Below are 23,461 nucleotides of genomic sequence, written 5' to 3' on the forward strand. Positions count from 1 at the left end.
TAGGTTGTGAATGCCTGTATAAATTAACTGATGTAAAGATATAAAATATAAGTAAGAGATATAAAGGGAGGGCTATGAGGGAAGCAGTAAGGAGGTAGTAGAAAAGGGTAAATTACACCAAATGAAGTGGCACAAAAACATATTATAGTAGAGGGAAAGAAGGGAGGGAGAAGAGCAGTATTTGAGCTTTACTGTCATCTGATCTAGTTCAAGAAGGGAATAACATACTCTGATAAGTTTAGAAATCTAACTTGTCCTACGGGAAGTGGGAGGGTAAGGGGGGAAAAGGGAGGGGGTGGTCAGAAGGGAGAGGAGAAGTAGCAAGTGGGTTACAGTAAGATAAGGGAGGGGAATAAAGAGGAAGGGTTAACTGAGGAAAGTGGCGGTCAAAAGCAAAACTTTGTTGAGGAGGAGAAGGGGAAAGGGAGAAATAAAAGCATAAACAGGGGGAATTAGGATGGAGAAAAAGACACAGATAGAAATCATAACCCTGAACGTGCAGGGGATGAACATTCTCACAAAACAGAAGCAGATAGCAGAATGGATTAAAAATCATAATCCTACAATATGCTGTTTACAAGAAACGCATTTGAAACAGGGGGATACACATAAGGTAATGGTAAAAGGCTGGAGTAAAATATATTGTGCCTCAGATAAAGTAAAAAAAGCAGGTGTAGCAATCCTAATCTCAGACAAAGCAAAAGTAAAGATAGATTTAATTAAAAGCGATAAGGAAGGACATTATATCCTGCTAAAAGGCACCATAAACAATGAAGCAATATCATTGCTTAACATATATGCACCAAGTGGTAAGGCATACAAATTCTTAGAGGAGAGGTTAAGGGAGTTACAGGAAGAAATAGACAGCAAAACTATAATATTGGGAGACCTCAACCTCCCCCTTTCTGAACTTGATAAATCTAACCTCAAAATAAATAAGAAAAAAGTTAAGGAGGTAAACAGAATTTTAGAAAAGGCACATATGATAGACCTCTGGAGAAAACTGAATGGGGATAAAAAGGAATATACTTTCTTCTCAAAAGTACATGGCACATACTCAAAAATTGACCATGTACTAGGGCATAAAAACCTGACAATCCAGTGCAGAAAAGTAGAAGTAGTCAATGCATCCTTTTCAGATCATGATGCAATAAGAATCATTTTTAATAAAGTACCATGGAAAAATAAGCTAAAAACTAATTGGAAACTAAACAATTTAATTCTAAAGAGTGAGTGGACCAAAGAACAAATCAGAGAAACAATTAATAATTTCATTCAAGAGAATGACAATAATGAAACAACATACCAAAACTTATGGGATGCAGCAAAAGCAGTTCTTAGGGGGAGTTTTATATCTCTAGATGCCTACATGAATAAAATAGAGAAAGAGGAGATCAATGATCTGGGCATACAGCTGAAAAAGCTAGAAAAAAAGCAAATTGAAAACCCCCAATTAAATACCAAATTAGAAATACTGAAAATCAAAGGAGAGATTAATAAAATTGAAACCAAGAAAACTATTGAATTAATAAATAAAACAAAAAGCTGGTTTTATGAAAAAACCAATAAAATTGACAAACCTTTGGCCAATTTGATTAAAAAAAAAGAAAGAAGAAAATCAAATTACCAGTATCAAAAATGAAAAGGGTGAGGTCACCTCTAATGAAGAGGAAATCAAAACAATAATTAGGAATTATTTTGCCCAACTGTATGCCCATAAATTTGACAACCTTAGAGATATGGATGAATATCTACAAAAACATAAACTGCCCAGGCTAACAGAGAAGGAAGTGAAATTTCTTAATAACCCCATATCAGAAAAAGAAATTGAGCATGCCATCAATGAACTCCCTAGGAAAAAATCTCCAGGGCCAGATGGTTTTACATGTGAATTCTATCAAACATTTAAGGAACAACTAATTCCAATACTTTGTAGACTATTTGGGAAAATAGGGGAAGAAGGAGTCCTACCAAATTCTTTTTATGAGACAAATATGGTACTAATACCCAAACCAGGTAGAGTTAAAACAGAGAAAGAAAATTATAGACCAATTTCTCTAATGAATATTGATGCAAAAATTTTAAATAAAATATTAGCAAAAAGATTGCAGCAACTCATCACGAGAATAATACACTATGACCAGGTAGGATTTATTCCAGGAATGCAAGGCTGGTTCAATATTAGGAAAACTATTAGCATAATTGACCATATCAACAACAAAACTAGCAGAAACAATATGATCATTTCAATAGATGCAGAAAAAGCCTTTGACAAAGTACAACACCCATTCCTATTAAAAACACTAGAAAGCATAGGAATAAGTGGAACCTTCCTCAAAATTATAAATAGCATCTACCTAAAACCATCGACAAGCATTATTTGTAATGGGGATAAACTAGATGCATTCCCAATAAGATCAGGGGTGAAACAAGGATGTCCATTATCACCCCTATTATTCAATTTGGTACTAGAAACATTAGCTGTAGCAGTAAGAGAAGAAAAAGAAATTGAAGGAATTAGAATAGGAAAAGAAGAAACTAAATTATCACTTTTTGCAGATGATATGATGATTTTTCTAGAGAATCCTAGAGAATCAAGTAAAAAACTACTTGAAATAATAAACAACTTTAGCAAAGTTGCAGGATATAAAATAAACCCACATAAATCCTCGGCATTCCTATACATTACTGACAAAGCCCAACAGCAAGAGATAGAAAGAGAAATTCCATTCAAAGTTACTGAAGGCACTATAAAATATTTGGGAGTCTATTTGCCAAGACAAACCCAGGGCCTATATGAACATAACTATGAAACACTTTTCACGCGAATAAAATCAGATCTAAATAAATGGAAAAATATCAGTTGCTCATGGTTAGGCCGAGCTAATATAATAAAAATGACAATTTTACCTAAATTAATCTATCTATTCAGTGCCATACCAATCGAACTACCAAAAAATTATTTTACTGAGCTGGACAAAATAATAAAATTCATTTGGAAAAACAAGAGGTCTAGAGTATCTAGGATATTAATGAAAAGACATGCTAGAGAAGTTGGCTTAGCCACACCAGATATTAAACTGTACTACACAGCAGCAGTCATCAAAGCTGCCTGGTACTGGTTAAGAAACAGGAGCGTGGATCAGTGGAATAGGATAGGTACACAAGTAGGAGAAATCAACAAGTTTAGCAATCTACTCTTTGATAAACCCAAAGAGGCCAGATTCTGGGCTAATAATTCACTATTTCACAAAAACTGTTGGGAAAATTGGAAAATGGTAGGGCAAAAACTGGGCATAGACCAATATCTTATACCATATACCAAAATAAAGTCAAAATGGGTTCATGATTTAGGAGTAAAAGCTGACACTATAAGTAATTTGGGAAAGCAAGGAATAGTTTACTTATCAGATTTGTGGAAAAGTAAAGAATTCATGACCCAACAAGAGATAGAGAGCATTACAAAATGCAAAATGGATAATTTTGATTATGTCAAATTGAAATGTTTTTGTACAAAAAAAGCCAATGGAATTAGAATTAGGAGGGAAGCAGAAAACTGGGAGAAAATCTTTGCAACTAGTATCTCTGATAAAGGCCTCAGTTCTAAAATATACAGGGAACTGAGCCAAATATATAGGAATACAAGCCATTCCCCAATTGAGAAATGGTCAAAGGATATGAATAGGCAGTTTTCAGAGGAAGAAATTAAAGCTATCTACAAGCATATGGAAAAATGCTCAGGATCGCTGCTGATTAGAGAAATGCAAATCAAAACAACTCTTAGATACCACATCTCTCCTGTCAGATTGGCTAAAATAACAAAACAGGAAAATGATAAATGCTGGAAAGGATGTGGGGAAATTGGAACATTGTTGCATTGCTGGTGGAGTTGTGAGCTGATCCAGCCATTTTGGAGAGCAGTTTGGAACTATGCACAAAGGGCTATAAATATGTTCATACCCTTTGACCCAGCAATACCACTTCTAGGGTTGTATCCCAAAGAAATCACACAAGCGGGAAAAGGACCCATATGTACAAGGATATTTATAGCAGCTCTTTTTGTGGTAGCCAAGAATTGGAAATCAAAGGGATGCCCATCAATTGGGGAATGGCTGAACAAGCTGTGGTATATGAAGGTGATGGAATACTACTGTGCCATAAGAAATGGGGATGATGCAGACTTCGTAACAACCTGGAAAAACCTACACGACATAATGCTGAGTGAGCGGAGCAGAGCCAGGAGAATGTTGTGCACAGCCACAGATATATGGATTCCGTGAGGACCAACCCTGACATACTTCGCTCTTCTCAGCAACCTAAGGGGCAAGGACAACTCCAGGGGACTCACGATGGAGAATGCTATCTTCATCCAGAGAAAGAACTGTGAAGTTTGAATACAGATCGAGGCGCACTACATGCTTGCCTTTTTTGCTTCTCTTTTGTTTTTGTTTTTGGGTTGTTTTTTTTGGTTCTGTTTCTTCTTTCTCATGATTCAGTCCATTGGTCAAAATTCTTCTCCACAACTTGACTAGTGCATAAAATAATTCAATGCAAAGTTATACATGACAGTTATATGAGATTCCATGCCGTCTTGGGGAGGGAGGGGGGTGGGAGGGGAGAAAATCTGGAACTCAAAACTATGTAGAACCGTGTGTGGTAAACTAAAAATAAATAAATAAATTTAAAAAAAAATAATTATACATCTCAATGTCTCATCTGAAAACTGGCCCCACACTGGTCAATCAGTTATTGTCTGCTTGCTTCTTTGATTGAATGAAAACACTCGAGGGAATGGGACACCTCTTTTTCTGATTTCAGGGAATTGCTTCTGTTCACTCTTCCCCCTCCTAACTTGGAAAGTCCCTAATCTTTCCTCCAATTAGAAATCATATTACCCAGCTTTGTATCCTGGTTATTTGTTTTCTTGTAATTAATTGGTCTTATTTGATTAATCTGCTCAGTTATTTGATTAATTATCTCACTCTGTATTTGGGGTCTTTGGACTGACTGGGGAGTATGTTGACTTGTTTATTATGTCTGTTTTGCTAATAAATCATACAGCTTGGATTGTTTCCTCTCTCATTCCAGTTTAGGAGAGAAAAATTGGAAGCAATGTACTGAACTCCCTGAGTAAGGAAGGAGAATGACCTGGGGATCTTTAGACAACAGCTACCAAGATTTTGATTGGGCAGTCTATATGAATAGCATGTCCTCCAAAGGAAGAGATATTAATGAGTGATGGAGAAAGAGGGAAGACCTGGAAGTGGCAATGGAGAACAAGGGGTATTCCAACTCTCCCACTTTTACCAGTGAACTGAAGAGAATGAGGAAAGGTATAGCCAGTAGAGGAAAGGGTGGCCTAGACAGCTAATAGTAAATGGAAGGAGAGGGAGAGGGAAAGGATAAAGGGAAGTTTTGCTTCTGGAACAGGCATTCCAGCAGACACAGTGGAAGGGGTGAGTGGTATTTGGTTGGAACTTTGGGGTGGGTAGTTGAGAGGCATCTATCAACTTTCCTCTTCCTCATCCTTCAAGGGACAGGCACAGGAGGAAACGGAAGTCCCGAGGTCAAAGGGAAGGTTTTTCTTCTTTCATCCGAGGTTCTCTATATCCCAGTTGGAAAATCAGGCTGGCAGTAGGAAGTAAAAGTTGTCTCATACTGGCACAGATAGAAGCCATTGCTTTGGGGCAGATGGAAGATGTCTGGACCCTTGCAGTCTTCCCTCAGGATGCACTGGAGATTGAAGGCCCGAGATGTGGTCAGAGGAAGATTTGGCTGCTCTTTTCCCCTGAAGAGGCTGGAGATCAAACAGCAGCAGGAAGAGTCCTAGCAATATCCCCAAAGACAGCACTTCTAAACTGGTACCAGCATTTGGATCCAGAGCAAAGGAAAGACGTGATGAGGAAAGTGAGGTTCAAACTTCAACAAGAAGCCCAGTAGAAAAGCCAACTCTATTCATAAGAGGAACATCTCAAGGAATCTAGCAAAAGGACTTTTAGGAGCTATGTCACATGCGCTGTTTTGAATTAATCTCGCTTTGCCCTGGACTCTGTATGTATTTGTGACGCAGTGTTTCATGGACTTTGGGGATGTGGGGGAGAGGGATATTCTTTACCACTTTTAGTATCGTACTAAGTACCCATTTGTAAAAGCTAATTAAGTCTGGCTGACAAATTTCTATCAATTGATAATAATGGAGGGAAGTACACTTGTGAGCGCATGTAAGTTACAGTCTAAGAAAGATAGCACCCCCTTCCCCTCCCCAAAAAAAACCACTAAGGCTATCCCTGGACATCAAGAGGAAAAGTATCAGCTGATTTCTGAGGACCCAGTCTACCAGGGTGAATAGGGTTGGGAGAATAACTTCAGAGTCTATAATACACCATTTTGCATTTTTTTTCCTCCTCAAATCTTTTTGCACATGCTTCTGTATGTACTTGTTATCTGCCACATTTGGATATAAGTTCCTTGGAAATAGGAATTGTTTTATTTTGTATTTGTTTCCTCAGTTCCTGCCACATGGTAAGTGCTTAACAAATGCTCGTTGATTGACTAACTGAATAACCCTGAGATACAGGCATAATCACTATCCCCATCTAACAGACAAGTAAATTATAGAGGCTGAGGATAAGTGACTTACCCAAGGTCACACAACTAGTAAGTGCCTGAGGCAGGATTCAAACTCAGGTCTTCCTGATCCTAAGTCTAACACTCTATTATCTCCATACTATAGAGTTATCTGTGTTTGTAAGTTTGACAAGGATACAAAGATACATGACATCCAGACCTATGAGACATTAAGTCATGAACAATCCAAGACAGTCAATGATTACTTGCCAAATGAATGGTGCAAACCCAGTGTGATTTCAGGATAGAAAGAGACCGCTGTAGGCCATGGTGGTCAGAGAAGGCCTCCTACCGTTAAGTATTCCAGACAGCAGGAATAAATTGGGAAAGAACCTTCAACTTAAAGTAGGAGACCCATATTCTTGTTGGATGCTGCCATAAACTTGCCGTGTATACTAGAACAAGCCATCCCCCATCTCTAGGCCTATGTTTCCTAAAGGGAGAGGGTGCTAGATGCTATGAAATAATACTTTGGGTCAGAACCAGCTTATCCTTGCCTGCTTTTTGTTCCTTTTTTTCCCAAATGAAAAAGGAAATACTATGTAGAGATATATCTTTGGCAGAAATAGCTACATACTGCCTGCTACATGCTATGCATTTGAGCTAAAAATGATCTGACGGTCGATTGCTTAGGTGCTAATCACCCAATAAATAACAGAGATAGTTACGGCAGTCTTATTACTTCCAGAGTGCAGGCCTGAACATAAAGTCAATGAGCTCAGAGCATGAGTTTCAGTAACTGACTATGGAACATGCATACGTAAGGAGAATGGCTTCAATAAAATTTTACAGAGAGCAGGAGGGGAATATAAGCATTTCCATATCAGGAATCAAACAACCAGAAGGGGAAGAAAAGGATGTCTGCATCAGGGAAGGTCAGGGAACTAGCCAAACTAGTCAGTCAAAACTGGAGCTGAAGGGTATGTGCAAAGCTTGATTTTGCAAACTTCAGCAAAAGAAATGACCGGCTTGCTTCAAGAAAACAGTGTCAAGATGCTTAGGACAGCCTGAGGTTTTTTTTGGTTGTTTTTTTTTTGAGGGGGGAGGCAGTTCTTCACACAGTGGCGGAAAGAAGACTGAACCAGAAATTCTCTCATCACACATTGAAAAACGTACAAAGTTTAGACAAGACACAGTCCCTACCCTCATGGATCTCAGATTGGTATGAATCTATAATACAAACACAAATAAATATAACAAAAAATATGGAAAAGAGTATTAGGAAACAGCAAACAAATTGCTATGCGATATCTGAAGGGGCAAGACTACTTGGCGAAGTCAGTGAACTGTTCATCAAGGAGGTGACATCCTTGACTTTAAAGGGTAGGTAGGAAGTTCAACAAGCAGAAAGAGGGGAGGAAAGCATTCTATATATAAGTAATGGCATGGGCAAATGCATGAAGGTAGGAAAATCCAAGGCATGTTTGAATGACACATCCATGTGGAAAAGATCAGTCCATTTTGGCATGTAGAGTCAATGGCATACTGGAAAGGCCACTGGACTTGGTACTGGGAGACCTAGATTCACAAGTTGCCTCAGACTTACTGTGTAACCATAAGCAGGTCACTTAACTTCTCAGGCCCTCAGTTTCCTGTTCTGTAAAATAAGAATAATAATATTCACACTATCTATTTTACAGAGTTAGGTGGAAAATAATCTGCAAAACCTTAAATCATGATACAAGGCATTATTTTTAAATATTTATTATTTATTTACTTTAAATTTCACTTTTTAAAAAAAATTAAGTTCAAATTCTCTTGCTCCCAACCCTCCTACATCCATTGTGAAGGCAAGAAATGTGATATTAATTATACGTGTGAAATCATGCAAAACATATTTCCTTGTTAGCTAGGTTGGAAATTTAAAAAAAAACAAGAAAAATAAAGTAAGAAAATCATGCTTCAGTCTGTACTCAGACTCCATCAGTTCTTTCTCTAAGATAGATGCCACTTTTTATCATTAAGTCCTTCAGAATTGTCTTGGATCATTGTATTGATTAGAATAATTAAGTCATTAACAGTTGATCATCGTACAATATTGCTCTTCCTGAGTACAATGTTTTCCTGGCTCTACTTACTTCACTTTTCATCAGTTCATACAAGTCTTTCCAAATTTTTCTGAAATCATTCTACTTATTATTTTTATGGCACAATAGCATTCCATTACATTCATATACCACAACTTGTTTAGCCATTCCTCAGTTGATGGGCATCCTCTCAATTTCTGATTCTTTGCCACCAAGCAAAAAGAGTTGCTGTAAATACTTTTGTACATATGGATCCTTTTCCTTTTCCTCTGATGTCTTTGTGGTACAGAGCTTGCTGGTCAAAGGGCAGGCCCAGTTTTATAGCCCTTTAGGTATAGTTCCAAATTGCTCCCCAGAATGGTTGAATAATTCACAACTCTACCAATAGTGCAGTAGTTCCAATTTTTCCACATCCTCTCCAATATTTGTTATTTTCCCTTTTTGTCACATTAACCAGTCTGATAGGTGTGAGGTTGTTTAACTCCCCAGAGTTGTTTTAATTTGCCTTTCTCCAGTCGATAGTGATTTAAAGCATTTTTTTATATGACTATGATTTCTTCTTCTGAAAACTGCCTGTTCATAGTCTTTGACCACTTATCAGTTGGGAAATGACTCATTCTTATAAAATTGATTCAGTTCTCTGTGTATTTGAGAAATGAGGCCTTTGTCAGAGAAACTTGCTGTAAAATTTTTTTCCCAGTTCCTGCTTTCCTTCTAATCGTGGCTGCATTGGTTTTGTTTGTGTAAAAACTTTCTAGTTTAATGTAATCAAAATTGACTATTTTGTATCCCATGATCCTCTCTATCTCTTGTTTGGTCATAAATTCTTCTCTTATCCATTATTCCCTTATCCGACAAGTAAAATTTTCCATGCTCACCTAATTTGCTTATACCACCCTTTATGTCTAAATCACGTACCTATTTTGACCTTATGTTGACAAACAGTTTGAGATGTTGATCTATTTCTAGTTTCTGCCAACCTCCTTTCCAGTTTTCCCCAGCAATTTTGATACAAAATATTCTAAAAGTCTTAGTTCAAGCTATAAAGCTTTAAGATGCACTAAGACTTGTGGGACAACCTATACCACTGTGAGCTTTAATTTTTATTAGCATTTGCAGAGTATAATTATGTGAAATATGGCTGGGAAAGTGGGGAAGTGATAGAGTATGGAGGACCTTGAATGTCAGCCAAGAGAGCTGGACCTTTACTTAGAAAGCAATAGGGATCCACTTGAAATATTTTTTTTAGCAGAGCAGTGAAATGAATAGATCTATGTACTCAGAAAATTAGTCTGAGAGTGTGTGACAGGGCAGTGAGTAATGCTTACAAACTCCACTACAAATGGTTTCACTTAAAACACCTCAAATGATAGGGTAGGTCCAATGGTGTGCTGGAAACGGCTCTTACAACAATGTTAAAAGCTGAATGTAAAATTTGTCAAATTCTGAAAATTGGACTTGATTTATTTTTTTGTTGATTGTCTAAACTTAAGTGATAGAGAAAATATTTATAATGTAGATTCAACTTCAAGGTTTATCTAGTACATATTTGTTGTTTTCTGGAGAATTTGTTTTAGATAAATTATTGGAGAACTTTTTTTCCTTACAATGAGCTTTAATCAAATTCATCTTCCATTTACTGGTCCTAGCTCTGATCCCTAAAATGAAACAAAATAAATCTAATTCTTCCAAGTGACAGCCCTTCAAATACTGAAGACAAAGATCCTCTTTCCCATCCTTTCCCTATCTCCTGTTCTTCAGGCTAGACCAGCTAAATATCCCACAGTGGTCTCAAGGTTTCTCACTATCCTTGTCCACCCTTCTCTGGACCTATACAGGTTAACCACTCCTATTAGAATGAATATAAACTTCTTGAGGACAAGAACTACATCACTTTTCTATTCGTATGACCAACATCCAACACAGTGCTTGTAGGCACTTAATAAATGTTTTTTTTCATTCATTCACCATGCTGAACACCAGACTCAGTGGTGATGTGACCTACTCAGATTGCTTGGTCAGTTGGGGCTCAAACTCAGGTGCTCTGACATTAAATGTTAATACAGTCTGAGATCGTTGGATTTCATGATTATATTGGCTTGGTTTTCATGTTATACCATTGATTGACATTGAACTTATAGTTTGATAAAACTCCAAAATATTTGTAATGATCTTTGGCCCACTTACCCTGAGGCACTCTCCCTGGCAGTGATAATAGTCCAGCCCCATTACTATAAGGATCCTTTTCCAACACCATAAGATTCACTAATTATCATGTCAGGACCTGAGCCTACACTGCTTTCCCACATGAACCAAGTGACATCCCCTTGGGAACTCAATGGGGCTGACTATCAAGTCTCAGCCATGACTAACACCCTGACTAATAATTATAATAATTATAAATTCTACCACATGGCCAAATCCCTGGCACTATTCTCCAACCAAGGGTGATCCACCCCAGTCCACCATAGCCTGCTGTTCCTGGTTATAAGTACGTGCTGATAAACTTGCTTGTCTTACCTGAATTCGGCCTCTCTGGTTCTTGCAGCCCTGCTCCAGAGCTATCTCACCAGGGCCCTATGTGAATTCCCCTCATTAGCCTCTGGCACTGTGTCAGGATGTCTTAGACCAGGGGTAGAGAACCTGCAGCCTCGAGGCCACCCCTGCCAGCCTAGACCTATCAACCCTTGCCCAGCCTAACCTTCCCTTAGATAGAAGTCTAACCTTCAGGGAGTTGCACCTACCTCCAAAAATTCATCTTAGGGATCTTAGAGAGCAAGGACTGAGACTATAAATATTGTCTCTCAAGAGGAAGGATTCCCCATTTCTCTAACTGGTTCTGGGACTAGGACTAGAGATTTGCCCTTCACCTTGTGTTCCCTTCCACCCTGACTTCTTAGGCAGAGCCAGTAGGAGTGAAAGAATGTTGTATCCAGTCGCAGATCCTCCATCTCGTATTTGTGAAATTGATTTTTTGAAAGAAGTATGTATAGAATTATTTTACATATATATGCATATTTATTTATATATACATAGATATTGTGTCTAATGGTAGCCATCTCTAGGGGGAGGAGGGAGGGGAGAAAGAAACTTATATTATAACTTCATTATGTATTTAAACAGAATAGCAAGTTGTACATAATAGATTTGCAGTTTCATGTACAATCATCTCTTTTTATTATACTCTGTTATGGAAATGCTTTTTATTCCATAAACTAAATAAATCAAAAATTTTTAGATGTATCACCATAAACTCATGTAGAGTGAGTTGAGCAGAACAAATTGTACCATAGCTATAATGAAAAGCAAAACAACTTTGAAAGGCTTAAGTACTTTGATCAATACAATATTATGACTTCAGAAGACTAATGATAAATCATGCTTTCCGTCATTTGGCAGTGAGACTTAAAGATGCAGAACAAGACATACGTTTCTAGAAATGGACTGCGTCAATTTATTTTACTTAATCATACTTATTTACTACAAGGGAAAGGTTGTGTTATTTATTTACTTCCATATTTTGCAGAAGACGGTTATAGATGTTGGGAGAAACGTGGGAAAAGGGGTGTAATGATAATGATATCCCCCAAAAGAAGAAAATAAAGGAGTACCAATGAAATATTTTAAAAGGTACGGAAGAGAGCAGAAAGATGTTCAAAAGAGGACACAGATAAATACAGGGCAACAATGGAACGGAATGTCAGCTTATTATGTAAGAGAGTTTGTCTCTGAAAGCCCAGGAAATAATCTCAGGAGAAGGACCTAAGACCAACTGTAAAAACCAGGCCCAACTAGGTGATCCCTTTTATGAGGTGCTCACAAGTCCCAGGAGTGAATTAGAAAGTGAGAAACAGCATTGGAGGAAGAATGATTGGTCATGCCCCCAAGGTGACCCATGAAAGACAAGTCAGTCAGTTCCAATGAATCAGGCAGAAGCCAGATGCAAGAAGGAACCCATCTCCCCGTGAGGAACATAGAAGATACACAGAGCAGGAAAAGGTACACAGAGGCTCCTGGGAAGGCATGTGGAGCTAGGAAAATGGAAACACAGCTGCTATGTGGAGCAGGGATAGGACTGCAGGAATGAGGCTGCATAAGCAGATCATGCAGGAGAAAATTCCATACCTCAGAGCAGAGAGAAAGATAAGGCTTTTACTGAGAAACCCATCTAGGCAATCAATCAATCATAGAGGGGCTGCTAGGTGGCCCAGTGAATAGAGCACCAGCCCTGGAGTCGAGGACCTGAGCTCAAATCCGGCCTCAGACACTTGACACACTTATTAGCTATGTGACCTTGGGCAAGTCACTTAACCCCAATTGCCCTGCCTTTCCCCCTCAAAAAAAATAGTAGGGTAGAAGAAAGGAAACAAGCATTTATTAAGAGCCTACTATGCATCAGGCACTGTACTAATTGTTTCACAAATATTTCTTCCATTTAATCCTCAAAACAACCCTTGGAGGTAGGTTCTATTGTTATCTTCACTTTACAGTTAAGTAAACTGAGGCAGACAGCTTTCGTGTGACTTGCCCAGGGTCACCCAGCAAGTAAGTAAATATCTGAGGTTGTATTTTAATTCAAGTCCAGGCCCAGTGCTGTATCCACTGCCCCACCTAGCTGAGAGTGCTAGCTGTGGGACCCCGGTTCACCCTGTTTGCCTCAGTTTCCTCATCTGTAAAACGAGCTGGAGAAGGGAATGGCAAACCACTCCAGTATCCTTGCCAAGAAATCCCCAAATGGGGTCACCAAGAGTCGGACGCAGCTGAGACAACTGAACAACACGCATATGATGAAGAGATAGATTTTATGCCACCTCAGCTTTTCCCCGTGCCTAAAAAACCTCACGTACAAAGGCATCTCGAGACCGCCGTTCTCTGCAGGCTGGCTGCACATGTCTCAAAGGTCAAGCACAGTTAAAGCAGGAGTCATTTAGACTATCTTTGCACAGAACCATTCTCATATAGCCATATATAGCCAGGAGTCTGGAACCACACCCCTTGTCAAATGCCCGCTCTTACACAAAGATACTCCTCTGTAACAGATTACTGCCAAGAGTTGAGTGTGTAAACAGCAGCCAAGGGAAAAACAGAAAAATCTTATCTATTGCAAGCATGACCTAATATCCAAGCCCAAGGCGTAAGATTCTAGGTTTCAAGCTAACAGGGTTTCAAAATCATCTAGTCTCATAGGCTCCAACTCAAATAGAAATGGGGGCCACCAAATTGTAGATAAGAATCTCTGTGGGTCACATATTGACTTAGAAAACCACATTTCAACATTATCTATGTTCTATTATATTTTCATTTATTTTGTCAAATATTTCCCAATTATATTTTGATCTGGTTCAGATGTACCAGCAAGGGTCTCCATTGAACTAATCCAATGCCAAAGACTCTGAGTGGCAAAGTAGGTATTCCAAGGTTACACAAGCACTTAGCACAAGCACTTGTTGATTGATTAAATGCCAGAAATGGTCCTCAAACTCAGATTCTCTGACACCCAATCTGTTTCACTTTCAACTCTACCACTTCTCCAAAACTCAGTGTTCTCCTGTGAAAAATGGGTGTAATACCTGCCCCATCTCCATTACAAGACCTGAGAAGATCAAATGAAATAATTAAGGCAGTATAATGTTACGGAAAGTGCATCAGACTTAGAGGCAGGAAAGCCATGTGGAATCGTTTTTCCTTTCTTGGTGATTGCTTGTGTTATAGGGACCACCTTCCCCAAATATCTCCCTGTACTGTTTGAAGACACTCCCCCCCAAATCTTCCAAAGCTAAATAGGGACATTCTTGCCTTGTGGTGAGTTTTATAAATGTGAGAGTTAAGGGCTTGGGTTCAAATCCCAGGCCTCCTACTTACAGCCTAGGAGACTTTGGCCAGGACACTCTCCAGCTCCCACATCCCTCATCTGTAATCAAGGTGATGACATCAAAGGTCTCTTCCATTTCTAAATCTATGACCCCAATATGTGGGTTCAAATCCCAAATCTACCATTGTATGTGTTTAGCATTTGTGAGCTTAGCTTCCTCATCTTTAAAGTAAAATGGTTAAATTTCATGATCCCTAAGTCTCTCTCAGCTCTAACACTCTCACAAAAGGAAAATGCTTTTTAATGATAAAATATTATACAAATATGTGTTACGGAATATGCTAAGCATGTATCTCAGGGCACAGCTGTTTTTTGGACACAACAATACAAATCCTTCATGCTCTCTGTAAACCTTAGACTCATAGAATCCTAGGACTGGGAGGGACCCGATTTATTCCAGCACCCTCATCTTACAGGAAACTGAGGCCCCATAGGGAAGGAAAGTAGTTTCCACAAGTTTCCGTAGCAAGAAGGTGTGTGGTAATATGCCTAGGGCTTCACCTATTCATGACTGAGTTTTCCTCTGTAAAAACTATTTCATCTGGCTGATCAAGAAAAGCACTTCCCTAAGGTGGATTGGATTATGCCCGCACATTTGGTATTTCTGGTCATTTGCCAGTAATGGATCACTTCTGCCTCTCCTCATGTATCAAGTACTTTTTGAGGAAAACGCCCCCTCCCCACAGTGCTCCTGAATAGGACTCCAGGCCCCAGGGGCGGGCCAAAGGAGGAGAAATATCCAGGAATCGGATTACATCATAATCACTAACGACTGAAAGATGAGTTGCTCCTTCAGCTCCTCGCTTGTCTCCTGAGAAGTTGGTAGGATCCCAGCAAGGTCCAGCCTTCACAGAGAGAGGCTGTGTGTGTTCCACAAGTGCGGTGTGTGTACGTCTCCTAAGGAGGTAGGTGCCCCTTTTCTCAGTCCTAAATGAAGGGGGAAAGGATTGCTGCAGGTCGGATTGGGGTTAGTTTTTGTTTGTCAGCCTTTCGATCCCTCCTGCTTTGAGCTGTTTCCAAGACTAAGAAAGGGTGTGTTCGTGTGGCAGAGCTTCCTGCCAAAGATAAGTTCACTATTTCTGTGGGACTCCCTGAAGAAGCTGGGAAATTGAGGCAAATCCCAAGTTAAGACAATCAAGGACCCATAGCATATGAGAAGAGACCTAAGAATCAAAGAACACAAAATACATAGACCTTTGAATCACAGAACCTAGGTTATTAAAGCCGGAAGGGACTTTAGAATCAGATCGTAAAATGTCAGAGCTGGAAGGAACTTTGGGAACATCTGTCATGTAGTTTGACCCCTTGATTTTACTAGAGAGGAAACCAAAGTTGAGACCCTGCTGGGAGAAGTGTGCCATCCTTGGAGGATTTGTTTTCAGAAAGAGTTGATAGGTGGAGCAGATACCTGTGATGTAGTGGCAACAGCCCTTGAATGAGATTGCAGAGACTTGGCTTCTACAATCACTAATTCAATCTGTTACCTGAGACAATTGTAGTAGTTGACCTCCAATATCCTTTTGGACTCTGTCATTTAACATTTGTGTACGTGTGTGTATAGTTGAGATTTATTTGACTGATTTTTTTTCATTGAGATTTATATCGTTACTTGTCTCCAGGCAGAACTATGCCAAAATGAGTCTGAATACCTAGGTTCTCACCCCTGACTTGGCCCTAATTCACTGTATGACTTTGGGTAAGTCATTTCACAGCTCTAAAACTCCGTTTCCTCACCTTTAAAAATAAAGGGAGTTGGACTAAATAATATCTAAACTAAGTCTCTTCTAGTTCTGAATTTCTTTCCTTTTGTAATTAATATTCTCGCTTTCTAGGTAACGTTGATAATAATAACTCTTTAACACGTACTGACTTATTTAAATCCTCAGAGCAGCATTTGCAGGGTTAGATGCTGCCTCTATTTTAATGCTCCCCATTTTACGAAAGACAGAATTGTAATTCAAACAAGTGGTGACTAACCTAATGCCTCAGTGTCACCACAAATTATAATTTATATCTATCAACAAGCATTCACTAAGCACGTACTATGTGTCAAGCATTGCACTAGGGATGCAAAGACAAAAACAAAAGTCCCTGCCCTCGGGGAGCTTATATTCTACTGAGGGTTATACAAATACATACAAGGAAATATAGGTAATGAGGATGCACCAACAGCTGGGGAGATCGAGTGGCCTTTGAGTTCAGTTTTGATGGAAGCCTAAAAGTTCTAAGAGATTGAGATGAAGAGGGATAGGAGGAAACCAGTGCAAAGGCACAGAGGCGGAAGATGGAACTCTATTCTAAGAAACAGCAAAAAGGTCAGATTGGCTGGACTGTATAGAGTGTGTAAAAGGGCTCTGATCCTAACTTGTCAGAAGCCAAGCCAGGCATTGAAGGAACAACTCATCTTCCAAATGGCCGAAAGAGTAGATTGGTTTGAGGTTGTGAAGAGTTTTAAAAGCCAAGTAGAGAAATGTGGATTTGCTCTTAGAGGCAAAAGGGAACTTTTGGAGAAGAAGGAGTAATTTAATCAAACCCCGCGCTTTAGGAAAATCACTTTGGCAGCTGTGGGGAGGATGGATTGGAGTGAGGAGAGACTCAAGGCTGGGAGACCAATTAGGAGGTGATTAAGACAGTCTGGGTAAGAAGCAATAAGGACCTGAACTGAGGTGTTGGTCATGTGAGTGGAGCCAAAGGAATGGATGTCAAGGATGTTGTAGGAGTGGAACTGAATAGACTTGGCAATCAATTGGATAGTGGGGTGAGAGAGGGAGAATGGAGGATGAGCCCCAAAGCGTACCCCACGGCACAGGAATTGGAGGCTCCTGGTTGGCTATACTGAATGGGATTACCTGTTCAGGAGCAGCAGGAGCAGACTGAAGTTGTGAACCTGGGAGAGTGGAAGGATGGTGGGTACCCTTGATGGAAAATGGGTTCTCATCCTCGACTATATTGTGGTTCTGCCATTCCCACCAGAAATGAGGGCAAAATAACAAGGGGCACTTTGAAGTAGGTCTTACTAAATCAGTTTCCCTGCGCAGCAACATGCCCCCATTCTCTGTTCTCTAAAGAGCCAAATAATTTTAGCAACAAAGGGCCAGGGTGATCCATGGCTTTCAAATGACATTGTTAGTCATTAATGTTAGCTTGAAAGATCTGGCAATTAGTGCTCAGGGTCAAATGACAAGGTACTGGAAATGGGGGAATGAGACAGACCTCCAGACCTAGAGGTGTTTATTAAAGAATACGTAGGATCAGGTAGAAATTAGCACTATACAGTCCATTCCCACAACCCCTAAAGTGGTAGCACCATTCAGGATATCCAATCCTGAGCCCCGGCTTCCTATACTCTGAGAGAAACTTTGTGACCTATTAATATCAAATGTGCATGGTACCCCACTGGACACTGCCCTGCTTCTGATTCAATCTATTTGTCTGTGACCATATTTGTTACACTCTCACTAGAAGTGTTGATGAGGGCACTCACCCAGTCCAAATCATTGGTTGCAGTACTAAGCCTCTAAGATGCTCCTGTGCTGTGGACATGCATGTGACTCCTTATTAGTCCTTCATCCAGGAACACTATGCTCCCTAGGTCAATGAAGGGATAGTCTCCTTCCCTGCCTTATTCTGGACAGCTAGGTGATTAAACAGATCAACAAATTTTGTCATTACCAATTAACAGGCTATAAGCTCTATTGATGAAGGAGAAGTAACATAGAGCATACCATCTATTACCCCAAACAGTAATTGGCTGGGAATAAGTGCCAATATGGGCATGGCTGTCCTTAAAGAACATGATTTATCTCCCCTGAGATGGCCTAGTAAAAGGGAAGATTGGCATGGCAGGAGGCAATTTGAGATGAACTTGGATGGAAACCTAGTGATTCTAAGAGAAGGAGATGAACAGGGAGAGCAGGGGCTCTGGCAAATAGTTGGCTTGCCTCTTAAAAGGAATTGGAGAAGGTAATAGACATTCTAGCATCTATCCCAGACCCCCTGGGGGTCCGTGGACCCCAGGTTAAGAACCCCTGATCTAGATAGACCAACCCATACTTGATCCTTCCTACAACATCCCCTCCACATATGGTCACTGAACCTCCATTTGAGCATAGTACCAAGCCCATAGAGGCACTTAATAAATGCTTGTTAACTGAGTACATTACATAATGCCTTCCTAATGGGGTTGTTACAAAGAAATATTAAAATGCTATATAAATGTAAGTTGCCAGTATTATTTCCTGGGGAAGAAAAAAGAGGGGGGGCACTCAGCCAAAAAATCAAAACTATAACCCAGGTCATCAATGGAGTTCCTTCCCCATAGTCTCAAAGGACCTTCCAGCCAAATTCCAAAAACAAAAGAAATTCATTTAGTTCCGTGAATAATTCCCACATTTGAATGTTCCTTTGATGACTCAGAATGACAAGAATATGACCAGGAGTTTTTTAAGGGTGTCTCAGCCTTCAGCCAAGAGCAAGCAATGACAGGCTGACCCACATCAATATACAATAAACCATTTATTCATCTCAGATTAAAACTCTCCACAGCAATTATTCTAGACCTCTCTCTTCTAAAGCCCGTAGCCACTCCCTCCTCCCCCAACTCCGATCTCTTTATTTCTTACTCTACTCAGATGATTAGGTTGTCTGTGGAGAAAGCCTTCATTTCCCATTCTCTGTACCTTAAAAACTCCAACTTGTTGAGGCTAAGTCTTCCACTTGTACTCCTACTAAGGGATTTTACTCCATTAGTCACCAATAATAAGAATTAAATTAAATTGAACAAGTATTTAAAAACCTACGTTCAAGGAACTGCACTAGGCTATAGACACACACACACACACACACACACACACACACACACACACACACACAAGAACCAGTCCTATAACTATAAGCCTCAAGGAGCTTACAATTGAAAGAAGAACAGGAATCAACATGTATACACATAAGTATAAAATGCAATAGTTTGAAGAGGAAGAGAACAGCAACTGAGGAGAATGAGGGCTGGCTTTCTGGAGAAGGTAGCTTCTGAACTAAGTCTTAAAGGATGGCAAGGATCCTAAGAGGAAGCACATTCTAGGCATGGGGGGTAGTGTGTGCAACTCTGTAAAGGTAAGCTATGGATTGTCAAATTTGGAGAATACCTAACAGTCCAGTGCATCCAGGACATATTATTTGTGAAAGGAAGTAATATAAGATAAAAATTAAAAAGGCAGGTAGGAACTAGATTGTGCAGGGCTTTACATTACAGGTTACACAGTTGATATTTTATCCTAGAGGCAAAAGGGAGCATCTGATGATTTGGGGGCAAAGGAATAACATGGTTACAGCTATTCCTACAACTCAAACAACCCTGGGAGGTACGTTCTATTGTAATCTTTATTTTACAGTTAAAGAAACTGAGGCATACAGAAGTTAAGTGACTGTGTGACCTGGATCTAGTAAGTGTCTGAGACTAGATTCGAACTCAGATCTTCCCAACTTCAGTCCTGTTACTCTATCCACTGTGCCACCTAGATGCCTCTTAGCAAAGCTCTCAGTTTGTGAGGGAACATCAGAATTCTGGTGGTATGCCAGTGACCCAAGGAGGCAGCAGGTTTGGGAGACATTCTATGTGGTAACTAGTGCTTTAAAAAAGTTATAAAGCAACACAAAGAGTCTCCATTTTCATCCTTGCTCCTGGACAGTGAGAATTGCTCTTCAGAATATGAACTTTTTGAAATATATTATAGTGGGAGGAACAGAGTCCTGGATTCAGATCCAGGAGACCTGGGTTCTAATCCTAACTCAATTACTTCCCACCTGTGTGACTTTGAACCAGTGGGTTCTCCTGGATCTCAGTTTCCTCACCCAGAGAACAGAGAAAAAAGAAAAAAGAAGATGTTGGCCAGGTCATCTCTAAGCCCCTTCTAGCTCTAAACACTATGAACCCATGACCTTGCAAGGACATCAGTCACCGAACCAAAATTTCAGTACGTTCAGTATGCCACATTCTCTTAGGGAGGAATGTGATCTCTCAAGTCACTTCTAGCTCTCCAAATTTATTCTTTATGTTAATATGATATAGTAGAAAGGGCAGTTGCTTAGTAGTTAGGAGTCCTGGGCTGTAGCCCAAGTTCTTTGCTAAAAACCTCTGGAAACTTGGGCAAATTATTTCTTTTCTCTGGGTCTCAGTTTCCCCATCTGCAAAATCACAGGGACAAAGTAATCCCTTTGCACACTTAAAATGCACTCAGACAGTCAAAAATCAAATGCATATTCATTCAAGCGGGCTCTATCCTAAATCCTAAACATGTTTAGGGCACCTAACTGTTCATAGTCTGTATTTGTCTTACAAAACGGCATTTGAAAATCTTCCATTTTTTAGAAGACGTTCTTTCGTCTATATGATTATTCAACTAACAGCGGAAGACTATGCTGTTGGATCGTCCTAAAATCCTTGTGTACAAGATAGCCTTTACCTCCCAAACTTAAACAAGAACCATGTAACAGGAGCAGCACCTCTCTCTGCAGGCAAATCCTAGGGTCTCATCTGCCCTGCTATTCTGTGACCTAAGACGCAACGTGTTGTAGTGAAGAGAGTGCTGGATTTGAAATCAGGGGAGGGTTTAGACTTGTTCTCTCTTTAGTCCAGAGAGCAGAACCAGGAGCGACAGATGGACATTGCAAAAAGGCAAATTCAATTCTATGTCAGAAAAATAGACTTTAACCACTAAATCTGTCCAAAAATGGAATGGTCTGATTTGAAAGATGTTGGTTTCCTCTTCATTGAAACTCTTCAAGATGACCACTTGTCAGGTATGTTATAGTGGGTGTCCTTTGAGGTATGGATTGGACCAGAGGGCCCTGAGGTTCCTTCAAACTCTGTGATTCTGGGACCTGGGTTAAAATCTCAATCCTTGCACTCATTACCTGTGTTGTTGTTCAGTCATTTTCAGTCATGTCTGACTCTGTGTGACCCCATTGGAGGTTTTCTTGACAAAGATACTGGAGTGCTTTGCCATTTCCTTCTCCAGCTCATTTTTATAGATGAGGGAACTGGCACAAATGGGTTTCAGTGACTTGCCCAGGGTCACACAGCTAGTAAATATCTGAGGTCCAATTTGAAATCAGATCTTCCTGACTTCATGGCTGACACTCTATCCACTGTGCCACCTAGCTACCCCACAGTATGGGGCACCAACTTGCTAAAATTAACAGTGTAACCAGGTCAAAATTATTATGAATCGGATCAGGGAGCAGTAGCTGGAAAGCTCTGATGAGACATCAGGATGATTAGGCAGCAGGCAGCTGGCAGCCGTGGCATACGATAAAAGGCATCGTGCTGGTCTGAACCTGTACCAGAGTCAGAGCTCTCAAAGGGTGGGGCCAAAGGAGTTTGATCCTCAAAGTCAGGACTTAGCACAAGTATTCAAAGCACTTTCTCAAGCTCTGTATCCTTAAATCCTGACAGGAAGCCTGGGAAGTGTATCTCAGAGGAATAAATTTCAGAGCTAGAAGGGAACCCAATCTAACCCCCTGATGTTATAGATGAGAAAACTGAGGCCTGCATGATGTGGGGGAGAGACTTCTCCCAAGGTTAGTAAGTGGAAGATCAAGGACAAGAACCCAGGCTTCCTAATTTCCAGTTCAGTATTCTCTCTATTCTGCCTTTTTTTTGGAGGGGGAGAAGGAAGGGCAATTGAGGTTAAGTGACTTGCCCAAGGTCACACAGCTAGTAAGTGTGTCAGGTGTCTGGGGTCACATTTGAATTCAGGTCCTCCTGACTCCAGGGCAGGTGCTTTACTCACTGTGCCACCTAGCTGCTCCAGTATTCTCTCTATTACATAAAGATAGTACCAGGCTATAGGTAACATGAGGCAAAGAACCACATTCCAACATTGAAATCAATATCAATAAACGTTTATTAAGCCCCCACTATGTTCCAGGAAATGAAGTCATAAGTAATTACTGGATAGGAAAACAGAAACAAACCCCAATATATTCAAGGGTCTCAATGACTCTTGAAGAATAAGAAGCATTCCCAGCACTGTTTAGTCCCTCTTCCCTAGTCACAAAGGAATCCTTTTAAGGTGCCTGTGTCCTACAGAAATGGGTTTGTCCACCTAAAGTAACCACCTACTCACTGGAGGGTAGTGAACAAAGTCCCATGTGGGAGGTGAGCCTTCCCCAGTCCCTTCTAGCTACTTCCTAGAATGACATCAGTGTTGTTACCCTAAAGTGGGATCCCTGTTAAAATATAAATTCTCCAGCCAGGGAGTCCAAGTTGCTTTACATCATTTATAAGGATAAATGTGTCGTAAATGAATTATAATTTACGTTTATATAAGGAGTAAGGGTTATGAAGTTCTTTTCATACAGTATTTTATTTAGAATAATAAATCCTCAAACTTGGAAGGCTGCTAGTCCATCTGGACCCAGGATTCTTAACTGTTTTTATTCCTAGAACCCCTTTGGCAATCTGGTGATATTTAATACTACTGTATGTGTATGTTTATTACCTACATTCATAGTCAAAAGAAATTCTGAATTTCAGCTAAGAGTTAGTGAAAGTAAGGTATATTTTTTTTTCTCTTCCAAGGTCATAGACTTCCTAGAGTCTATCCCAGACCCCCTGGGAGTCCGTGGACCCCAGGTTAAGAACCCCTGATCTAGATAGACCAACCCATACTTGATCCTTCCTACAACATCCCCTCCACACATGGTCACTGAACCTCCATTTGAGCATAGTACCAAGCCCATAGAGGCACTTAATAAATGCTTGTTAACTGAGTACATTACATAATGCCTTCCTAATGGGGTTGTTACAAAGAAATATTAAAATGCTATATAAATGTAAGTTGCCAGTATTATTTCTTTTTGAGATCGCTCTGATGGTTACAAAGTTTTAATAAAATATGTTTAATCCCTCTTCCATATGAAAAGTCCTTCAGAC

This window comes from Trichosurus vulpecula, chromosome 3 (assembly GCF_011100635.1).
Source record: "Trichosurus vulpecula isolate mTriVul1 chromosome 3, mTriVul1.pri, whole genome shotgun sequence".
NCBI lineage: Eukaryota > Metazoa > Chordata > Mammalia > Diprotodontia > Phalangeridae > Trichosurus > Trichosurus vulpecula.